This window comes from Panthera uncia, chromosome C2, assembly GCF_023721935.1.
Source record: "Panthera uncia isolate 11264 chromosome C2, Puncia_PCG_1.0, whole genome shotgun sequence".
NCBI lineage: Eukaryota > Metazoa > Chordata > Mammalia > Carnivora > Felidae > Panthera > Panthera uncia.
The window spans coordinates 81683144-81694176 of record NC_064810.1 but is presented as its reverse complement, the minus strand read 5'-3'; the positions used below and the strand labels follow the sequence as shown (position 1 = coordinate 81694176).

The 11033-nt window shown below is 43.1% G+C and overlaps 1 pseudogene; it reads left to right on the top strand.

The window, feature by feature from the left end:
* The first annotated feature begins 3430 nt into the window (after window positions 1–3430).
* LOC125922117 (40S ribosomal protein S17-like) lies at window positions 3431–3904 on the top strand (annotated as a pseudogene).
* Window positions 3905–11033: the final 7129 nt, after the last annotated feature.

The window sequence follows — 11033 nt, the reverse complement described above, 5'->3', positions numbered from 1 at the left end:
GGACACAATTCAGTCCATAGCATTCTGCCTCTGGCCCCCCTCCCAAACATGTCCTTATTGGATACCAAATACATTCATTCCATCCCAACAACCCCCAAAGCCTCAACTCATCCCAGCATCAACTCTAAAGTCTAAAGTCCAAACTCTCATTTAAATATCTAAATCAGGGGCGCCTGGGTGGCTCAGTCGGTTGGGCGTCCGACTTCAGCTCAGGTCACGATCTCGCATCCGTGGGTTCGAGCCCCGCGACGGGCTCTGGGCTGATGGCTCAGAGCCTGGAGCCTGCTTCCGATTCTGTGTCTCCCTCTCTCTCTGACCCTCCCCCGTTCATGCTCTGTCTCTCTCTGTCTCAAAAATAAATAAACATTAAAAAAAAAAATCTAAATCAATTATAAGTGAGATTAGAGATTCATCCCAAGGCAAAATTCCTCTCCAGCTGTGACCCTGTGAAACCAGACAAGTTATATGTGCTTCCCAAATACAACAATGGGTCAGGCATAGGACAGACATTCCCATTCCAAAGGGAGGAACAGGAAAGAAGGAAGGAAGGATAGGTTTCAAGTAAGTACAAAACCCAGCAAGGTAAATGCCATTAGATCTTCAGTCTGGAGAAAAACCCTCTTAGGCTTGATGCCTGGCCTTCCAGACCCACTGGGGCCCCACCTCCATAGCTCTGCCAGGCCAGGGTAGTGCCCCCAAGGCTCTGCCAGCAGCAAACCTTCCCGAGGCTCCAATTATTTTAACAGAGAGAACTTAAAATAGAGAATGTTTAACTAGGTAATATATAATTGTTAACTAAGTAATTGAAAAGGCAAAAAGAACACGCAGCTATCACAGAGGCAGCAACAGCAGGAAGCAGTTCACAGGGCTTGGGGAACAAAGGGAAGAGGTTGTCATTATTACAACTCAGAAGCTTGGAGAAGAATCCCAGTGGTTTGGGACCCAGGCTTCCCCAAAGAGGTGCCAGCTATCTGAGCTGGTGTCTCTGCAGAGATACAATGAGTTTGCCTTTGTGAGATGGTAAAACCTCAAACTAGATCGAACTGTATGTTATTTGCTTGGGCTGCCATAACAAAGTACCACAGACTGGATGACCTAACAAAAATCTGTTGTATCACAGGTCTGGAAGCTAAAAGTCCAAAATCAAGGTATCAGAAGGGTGCATTCCTTCTGAGAGCTGTGAAGAAAAGATCTGTTCCAGCCTTCTATCTGTGGCTTATAGACAGCCATCCTCCCCCTATGTCTCTTCACACTGTCTTCCCTCTATGCATATCTCAGTGTCCAAATTTCCTCTTCTTATAAGGACATCAGTCATAGTGGATTAGGGCTCACCCTAATGACTTCATGTTAACTTGATTGCTTCTTTAAAGATCCTATCTCCAAATAAGGTCACATCTTGGAATACTGAGGGTTAGAACTACAGCATATGAATTTTAGGGGACACAGTTGAACCATAGCAAACTGCTTCTGGAATGAACTGCCTCTGCCAGAGCGGAAGAAGCAGCATTGCCGGATGCTGATGTCAGGAACAGGAAGCCAACCAGGGAAAAAAAAAAAAAAAAACAGAGGAAAAGAGGAAAGAGTAAGTCCCTTCCTCCTCATCTAGCCATGCAATCTCCCTCTAATGTCCCTTACTGACAGAGCCTAAAAGGAAGCGGCTGGCAAAGGAAAAATGTGCCTTGCAGAGTCCCAGTCCCTGTATCACAAAGCAGAATATAGAAGAGTGGGTTTGAGGCTAAGAGCCAATAGCTTAATAACTGGCACAGTGCTGAATAACTGTTAGTTATTCTTATTAATCACTAGCATCAGAACTTTTATTTTCATTTTCCATATATTTTTATAGTATAGTAAGGAAAAGTTGCAACAAAATATTTAACTGAGCAAACATACTAGCTATGCTGCTAATGCTGTCCTGATGGCTGGTGGGCTGGAACATCACCATGCTGCAGCTCACATTCATTCGTTCAATGACATCCAGCACTGTATCAGTGGCCTTCCTATGGGAGGCCAAGGTGTAATATACACAGTGTGCAAGAAAACCAAAAATCTGGAAGCCAAGTTGTCACCGAGTGTTTTCTCCATTTTATGGCTGAGAAGATGAACATTCAGAAGGAGAAGTTGTTTGACCAAGGTCACACAGCTAATAGGTGACAGAGCATTGACTTGAACAGAGGTCTGATTCTCTGTGCCTCAATTCCTTTATCTGCCAAATGAAGATAGCAATATCTATCCAATAGAGCTGTTATGAGGATTAAATGAGATAATATGTGTAGTGTGCATAACACAGACACAGCCTGGCATGTTGTAAGAGCCTTAAAAAAGTTGGCTACATCTGGGGCTTTTTCTACCATAGCAGGCTACCCTGTTACATGCACTCGTCAAAACTTTACAGTATTTGGAGGTCAGAACTATAAAGAATAGAGATGGAGTTAAGAATAAAATTCCTTAAAAAATTATTTTATTATATTTGCTATCAAATCTTTCTGAGGGCAATCATCCCTTTTAGACTCCCATGAACTACAGACAAATATTTATTGAGCACCAACCATGTGGTAATTACTGGAGATACAACACTGAGACACAGAGAGCCTCATCTTCAAGTGTCTCATCAACTACTTGAGAAATCAGTCAAGCAATGATGACACAACCAGGGCTATGACCAAGGACATATAGCCCCCTAAGTATAGGAGCCCCCTAACAGGGAAACCTGATGTAGACTTGAGAAAGTCAGGAAAAGCTTTCATGGAAAAAGCCACATTTAAGATGAAATCTGAAGCACAAATAGGAGATTGGTGAGCACTTAAAATATAAGGAAAACATGAGAAGCCTAGGGCAAGAGGGAGGAAGGAATATTCAAAGAACGGAAGGAAGCTGACTATGGCATGGAAATTGGGGTGGGCAACAGACAAAGCTGAAAAGACCCCCAGCACCTGTTCCTCCAGGGCTTTGTGAGCCACAGGACCCTGGACATTAACTAGAGGCAGTATAGGGCCTCTGTAGGCTTTTAGCAAGTGAGGGACAATTAGATGTGCACTTTATGAAGATCAGCTCGGATGTTATGTGGAAAATGGCTTTGAGTGAGGTAAAAAGGAAGGTAAGGAAATGAGAAAGCTGCTACCTGCCAGCAAGCCAAGTGAGAGATGATGGAGGTCTGAGGGATGTATCCCTAAGGGTGGAGAAAAATGAATGGATTCAAGTAGCATTTAAAAGTTTTTTTTTTTAATGTTTATTTATTTTTGAGACAGAGAGAGACAGAGCATGAACGGGGGAGGGTCACAGAGAGAAGGAGACACAGAATCTGAAACAGGCTCCAGGCTCTGAGCTGTCAGCACAGAGCCTGACGCGGGGCTCGAACCCATGAACCGTGAGATCATGACCTGAGCCGAAGCCGGACGCTTAACCGACTGAGCCACCCAGGCGCCCCTCAAGTAGCATTTAAAAGGTAGAGCCATCTTTTACCAAAACCATCAACATGGGCTGCATTTGCACCAAAACCATGAAGAAGGTGCCCAGGTCATCATGGAGAAGTACTACACGTGCCTGGGCCATGACTTCCACACCAACAAGTGCGTGTGAGAGGAGATCGTCATTATTCCCAGCAAGAAGCTCAGCAACAAGATAGCAGGCTTGTGTCACACAACTGATGAAATGGATTCAGAGAGGCCCAGTGACAGGTATCTCCATCAAGCTGCAGCAGGAGGAGAGAGAAAGGAGAAGTAATTATGTTCCTGAGGTCTCAGTCCTGGATCAGGAGATCATTGAAGTAGATCCTGACACTAAAGGAAATGAAACTTAGACTTCAGCAGTCTATCCAAACTTCAGGTCACCCAGCCTACAGCTGGGATGAATTGACTTCAAAATACCACATGGAACCATTTAAATCTTTCTGCTGTGCTGTAACATCTTTAATAAACCCTGGACAACAATCAATCAATCAATCAATCAATAAAAACTGAAAGGTAGAGCCAACAGGATTTGGTAGGTAATGAGAAGTAAGGAGTGAGGGGCAAGAGAAACAAGAAAAGAGAGAAATAAAGGAAAATGCCCAGGTTTCTACTTTGGGCAACTAGATGGATGGTGATACCCTTTACCAAGACAGGGGGCACGAAGGCAGAGCAGGGCTGACGCAGTAGCTGATGAGCTTAGATATAGGTTTAGGGTTGAGTTTAAAGTATAAAGGGGTCATCCAGATGGAGATGATCTGTACATAACTGCAAACCATCACATCTTTTTCCATTTCAACCGTTGACCAAGCAGCTGAGCTATGAATCAACCAATAAGTGCCTTGAGTACCACCTACTATCTAGAATATTATTAGCCTCTTGTTTTAATAACCAATAAGTTTTAATTTTCTCCCCTTTCAAAATGCACCCTAAGTGAGAACAGGACGTGGGTGCAACCAATAGATAATTACATACATACTACAAACTCTGTTTAAATTGAGACAAACCCAAATCAAATTTTTGCTCTTTATTTTGCTACCACCAACAAGGATAGAGGGTCCATGGGGCGCCTGGGTGGCTCAGTTGGTTAAGCGGCGGACTTCAGCTCAGGTCATGATCTCGCGGTCCGTGAGTTCGTGAGTTCGAGCCCTGCGTCGGGCTCTGTGCTGACAGCTCAGAGCCTGGAGCCTGTTTCAGATTCTGTGTCTCCCTCTCTCTGACCCTCCCCCGTTCATGCTCTGTCTCTCTCTGTCTCAAAAATAAATAAACGTTAAAAAAAAAATTTAAAAAAAAAAAGGATAGAGGGTCCAGTTTTTGTAGTGTCATCCTGTCTTACTGTTCTTCACAAAACTAAACACTAAGGAATGGAACACAAGTTATTTGCATTTTTATTCTTGAAAAGAGAATCTTAAACTTTACAACATCGAATCAGATTTTTTCATCTAAGAATGTGGCCAGTTTAGAATCAGTAAACATTATAGCTAAAACATTTAAATAAGTGGTTATTTTTCATTCAGAAATCCCTAAGTACAAGGTTACTCAGGTTCTTTTCAACACATTTTGGCCAGTGTCAGAAGATATGTAAGTACAATTCTGGTCTCCTTCACAAAATCAAGTAGCATCCGCAGCACGGGGTAAGTGGTGAAGTTTTTCAGGTCTAAGTTTCAGGTGTAAGCTGCTTTCCATGGAAAGAGAGGTGGCCAAACCCAGGACAGAACCTCTAGTGGGACTACACCTTTGAAGACTGAGAAAACAGGAAAGCCACAGCCCACCCAATCCAAAGGAACCATATATATTGGGAGGAATTCAAAAACACCATTTCCTCCAAGAATCCTTCCTTCATCCTACTCAGGCCGGTTTAGATGTGTCCCAAATTTGTTCACAGAGAACCTGGAGCATTTCTGCCATGGCACCTGACACCCTTTATTAGAAACATCTATTACAGTAACCATTCCTGTATTACACATATTGATATGCAACATGAGGGCAGAAACTATGTCTTGGATATTTGTATCTCCTGCATGTCAGGCACAGCCGATATTCAGTAAAATCTGATAAATAAAATAGTGAATGGCCTACACACGTTTCTCAGGCAGCTCTATCATCAATAAAGTCACTTGAATGTTGAGGGTTAAATACAAATAAACATGTAATTCTATAAAATCTCATTGACTCTTAGCTCTTCTTACTAACACAAAACACAGCTCCCTGAAAAGTTATTCTAAAGAAGGCATTGTTTTAGATGGGTCCCCAAATAAATATGGTTTTGTCTCTGGTCAGCCATTGTATGAAATTTGTCCTGGTCTACCTCCACAGAGCACCATTCATACTTAATTCAAACTTATATTTTTAAAAATATGTTCATGCTCTGTCTCTGTCTCAAGAATAAATAAACATCAAAAAAAATTTTTTTTAATGTTTTTAATGTTTATTTATTTTTTAGAGAGACAGAGACAGCACAAGCAGGGGAGAGGCAGAGAAAGGGGGAGACACAGAATCTGGAGCAGACTCCAGGCTCTGAGCTGTCAGCACAGAGCCCGACGCGGGGCTCAAAACCACGAACCGCGAGATCATGACCTGAGCCGAAAACAGATGCTTAACCAACTGAGTCACCCAGGCACCCCAAATATATTTATTGAGTGCATACTCTATGGTAAGCACTGTGTTAAAAGCAAGATATGCAGCACTGAAAATGAAAGAACCAGGCCCATGCCCTCATGGAGCTTATGGTCTGGTGTCTACCCCTCACCTCCGAAACTCTAAAGACTCTGAGAATGCCTCATGGGCATAATACAGTTTTATCTGTAAGCTCTTAAAAATTCAATACATTAATAAGGCAAGCCCAAGCTAATTCAGGAACATCTGGAGACTTGCTGTCTAGAATGAATAACAAGTCTGCAGGGACACCTGGGTGGCTCAGTCGGTTAAGCAACTGACTCTGGCTGAAGTCATGATCTCATGGATTGTGAGTTTGAGCCCCATGTTGGGCTCTGTGCTGACAGCTCAGAGCCTGGATCCTGCTTGAGATTCTGTGTCTCCCTCTCTCTCTGCCACTCCCCTATTCATGCTCCCTCTCTCTTTCTCTCTCTCAAAAATAAATAAATATTTTAAAGAAATTTTTTAAATTAAAAAAAAATAGCAAGTCTGCTAAACTATTTTAATTTTCCCAAGGCAACTAAGAACTGATCGGTCCAAAGGGATCCGTTCTGAGGTACATCCAAGTTTCCTTTTGCCTATCTTCAATGTGGGCACCTGCAAAGGGATAACCCATCTCAGAATGGCCTAAGGGAGACAAGGATGTCATGCAGTATCATTTGCTAATAAGTAAGGTCTTTCAACTGCTTGCTTATGAAGCACCCTTGGCAGGCACATTAAAAAAGGCATCCCTTCTTCCCCAGCAGATGTAGCCCTGCTCAGGGGTGTAGAGCTGGGTAAGAGGAACTCAACCAGGATTTCAATCCCAGCATGCCCCCTCAGCATAGTCCCATGCTGAAGCTCTGCTAACAACTCCCCAGCCCATGCACTGGGAGCAAAATGCATTAGTGCTTTTATATTATATGTGTTTTAAATTATCATCATAACTAAGCAAAACAGTATTTCTGTGAAATTACTTAACTGTATGGAAATCCTTTCCTAAAACGCAGCAGCCATGGAAACGTTAAACATGATTCAAAGTCATTAAACTTTTGCCAAGATTGCAACTTATTTCTGCCAAATAACTCTAACTCTTCAAAACCTGTGACTTCACTGAGCTCTGAGCAATTCAGAAATGGAAAATGAGCACAGTCTCCAGTTGTGTGGTTTGGGACTAAAGCCTTGCACCTCTCTGGACAAATATCAAGGTCAGTGTTCCCACAACTTGCCAAAGTCAAATCACTAAAGAAGTACAGTCTAGTAGTTTTTGAGTCTTTTGGAACTTAAATTCGCAGTAAGTCACTTTTCTCGAGTAGCAAGTCAAGAAATCCCCTCATCTCTGACCTGCCCCTGCTCACTTTGTCTCTCTCTCAAAATAAATAAACAATAAACTTAAAAATTAAAAAAAAAAAAAAGAAGTCCCCTCATTCTAGCCATATATTATATTAAAATAACCCACTCTCTGGGGGCATCTGGGTGGTTCAGTTGGTTAAGCGTCTGACTCTTGGTTTTGGCTCAGGTCATGATCTCATGGTTCAGTGCGATGGGCTATGCACTGACAACATGGAGCCTGCTTGGAATTCTCTCTCTGCCCCTCCCCCCACTTGTGTGCTCTCTCTCTCAAAAATAAACTTTTAAAAATTAATTAATCAATTAATTGATTTAATTAAATAACCCACTCTTTGTATCCTTTGGGTTCAGCCACTTCCAATTGCCCGTAAACGGGTAATTGTTCAAAGCACGGGCATAAGGAAAATGCAAAATCTTAATCATTTCTTCCATCACATCATTCAATAAACCTTACTTGAAATGTGGTCTTAATATCAGCTGGGGTAGCTGTGCCCCTTTGAGATCTAGAGAGGACAGGTTTAAGCCCCAATCCCGGGCCTGTGGAAAAGTCCAGGCTCTCCTGAGGTTTCTGCAAATGGAACAGGGCAGGAAGAACTGTGCTCTCACAGCTCCTTCAGCTCTAATTCCCAGCCTCCCTGGCCATGCATTCTGCTCTTTTACCCTGGCCCTGGTATGATTCACTTGGGACCAGCACTTGCACTTGGAACCCTGAGACGTGAACACAAGGCTGCTGTGGGGAGAGGTTACAGGGCTGCCCTACACCAGCTGACACTCATGTAGACAACCTGTTCTCCAAGGTCTCTCGGACACTCAGCACCAGACATATCTCACTTCTCACACCTAGCCAGGGACATCCTGGCCTTGCTCATGCCTCTCTCTCTTCTCCTCTCCCTGCTTTCCTGTCACCACCACACCCTAGGGCCAGATTCTCCACACAGTTTGAAGTGAGCCACTCAGCTCCTCCTTTCCGAGTCACCCCAGGCCCAACTTAAAGTAAACCCTTCAAGGGGCTCAACTGAATAAAGGGGCCATTTAATCTTTGAACAGAGGCCTTGACTTATAGTTGTTTTTTAACAACATTCACCATTCTTGAAGACAGTTGTGATTTCAAAGAGCCATTTCTCTTGGCCTTTGCTTTTATAATGAATGATGCAATGGAAATCAGGTACTTGAACCTCCTTCTTCAGCTTGAATAAACAGTGGAAACCTTTTTCCCCCCTTTTTATTGCAGGTGTTTGGTTTACGGTCAATGCATTCAAATTTTCCAAGCTTAGAATAAAGTTCCCAAATTACCAACTGGCAGGTGGTTTAGCCCTACTGGTTTATTGTGTTAGCTACTTAGGCTTAAAGACAGAGTTTTAGTATAAAATCTTGGTCAGACCACGGCCCAAGATCTGACAGGTCCCTTTGGTTGACAAACTTTGTCTCAGGAATGGTGCCACACAGTGGCACATGCACTCCTAGATGTTAGATGGGTTTCTCAAGGCAAAGGGCCGGTCTTGTTTACTTTTGTAGCTTCTTTGGCTGACAGTCATTTTGCCTTTTCCTCTGATCCTTCCCTGCCATCCCTACTCACACATCAAAAGCAGAAAGGGGGCAGATTGTAATTTTCTACATTCTCAGAAAAAATGAAAAGGAACACTCTTTGTGTGTACAGTCATACACATATATACATCCATACATACACATGTGTATATGCATATATGTGTATGTTCGTGTATATACATTTTTTCATAGGCTCCTAGAGTTCATCATAGTAATAGAAAAGCCTGACAGTATATTAGAATTACCTCAAGAGCTTTTTTAAAAAAAAGACTGGTGCTTTGGCCCATCCCAGACCAATTATATCATTGGAAGTAGGGCCTGGGCACCTGTAGTTTCTATGAGTCTATTTTTAAACCCCCAAGAAGAGGGGGCCTGCATGGCTCAGTTGGTGAAACATCCAACTCTTGATTTTAGCTCAGGTGATGATCTCACAGTTCAGTTTGTGAGTTTGAGCTCCCCATTGACAGTGCAGAGCCTGCTTGGGATTCTTTCTCTCTCCCTCTCTCTCTGCCCCTCCCCTGCTCACATTCTCTGTCTATAAATAAATAAATAAATAAATAAATAAATAAACAAACTCCCAAGAAGATCCTGAGATAGAACCAAGATTGAGAACTGCGTAAAGTTCTCCTAAACCTTAACTATTCTAATCTGAAGAGCAGAGTCTCATCACCCAGACCTACTGAATCAGCATCTGCATTTCAGTAAGATCCCAAGTAACCCACCTGGTAGGTAGTAACACCACCATTTGAGAAGCACTGCTCTGATCGCTCTCTCACTTGATCATGAGGCCCCAAAAGACTAAGTTACTTCAGAGGTCATTCTGTTAACTGGAGACTCAAATGAGACCTCTTTACTACTAGACCCTTTGTTTTTATTACATTAGTGTTTTTCAGATTTAGCCAATAGTTAATTATTCCTCAAAATGTGTGTAATATGATCTTTCTCAAGTTTATCACAGCTCTAACTTGCCTCTCTTTTTTTTTTTTAAGCATAAATTTTTAAAAACATTTAAGACTTTCAGAGGCTTCCTTTTCTGCTAGTAGAGGACAAAATGGTTAGACAGCATGACAAAAAAATACTTCAGAAAGACATGGTGGGAGCAGCTACAGAGAAAAGATGAAAGACATTTAACCAAACACTTGCACCTAAGCTGTAAATTAGCAGATTGCAGAAGCCGCACCAATGTTTATAGGGGAACAGAGGTTGCCTATAAACTAGCAAGACTGCATCCCATAATTCAGCATATGGGAGACACCAAAGCCTTCATCCTGCGTCTGAAAGAGAGCACCTAAGAGTGGAGGCTATTTATAGGCTTGCAAATTTCATAAGTGCCTTTCCTATGAGAACAGTCCATATTATGGACAAAGGAAATGAACAAAATTCCACAGATCCATATAAGACAAAGCTTTATAGTCAAGACAGCCAACTGTATCAGGAATCCCATCAATCCCACAGTTCTACAGCCCTAGGAACTTGCAAGATTCCCCTTCCACCAGGTTCCAGGCTCTGCATTCCATCTGTACACCTGAACAGCTACTTCAAGCCCTTACACCCACCCCCAGAATCACACAGGCCCCACAGGGAAGGAGGACTCCCTCACAAACTTGCTGTACACAGCCCTCATCTTGAGCCAGTCTCCTTGACCCGCTTTTCACGCCTTATTCTGTTCTGATTATGTACTTGTTTGGGAGATGATTTTGATTCTCCACCCTGGCCACTGGGCTCAGGCCAACAGCCTGCTTCAAGCTAACAGCTCTCCCCCATCTGACCTGCCTATGACCCTTGTGCCCTGGCCCCTCTCCTGTAGTAGGACTATTTCCAGTCCTAAGAATGGCATCAGGCCACCAGGAATCCACAGTCTCAAACCCAGGAGCATTTGCTCCTCCTTGGTTCCCTGTCCCACCCCCTTAAAACTAGCAGTACCACACCCCAAGGCTGCTGACATAGGTCCAAGAAGAGGCCTCCGTCCTGGAGGCTGAGCACTGGCTGATGTGATGTCACTGTCCCAGGGCTATTTCCTGCGCTAATGCCTTTGCAGGGCATTTTCTGGCATATCAATGC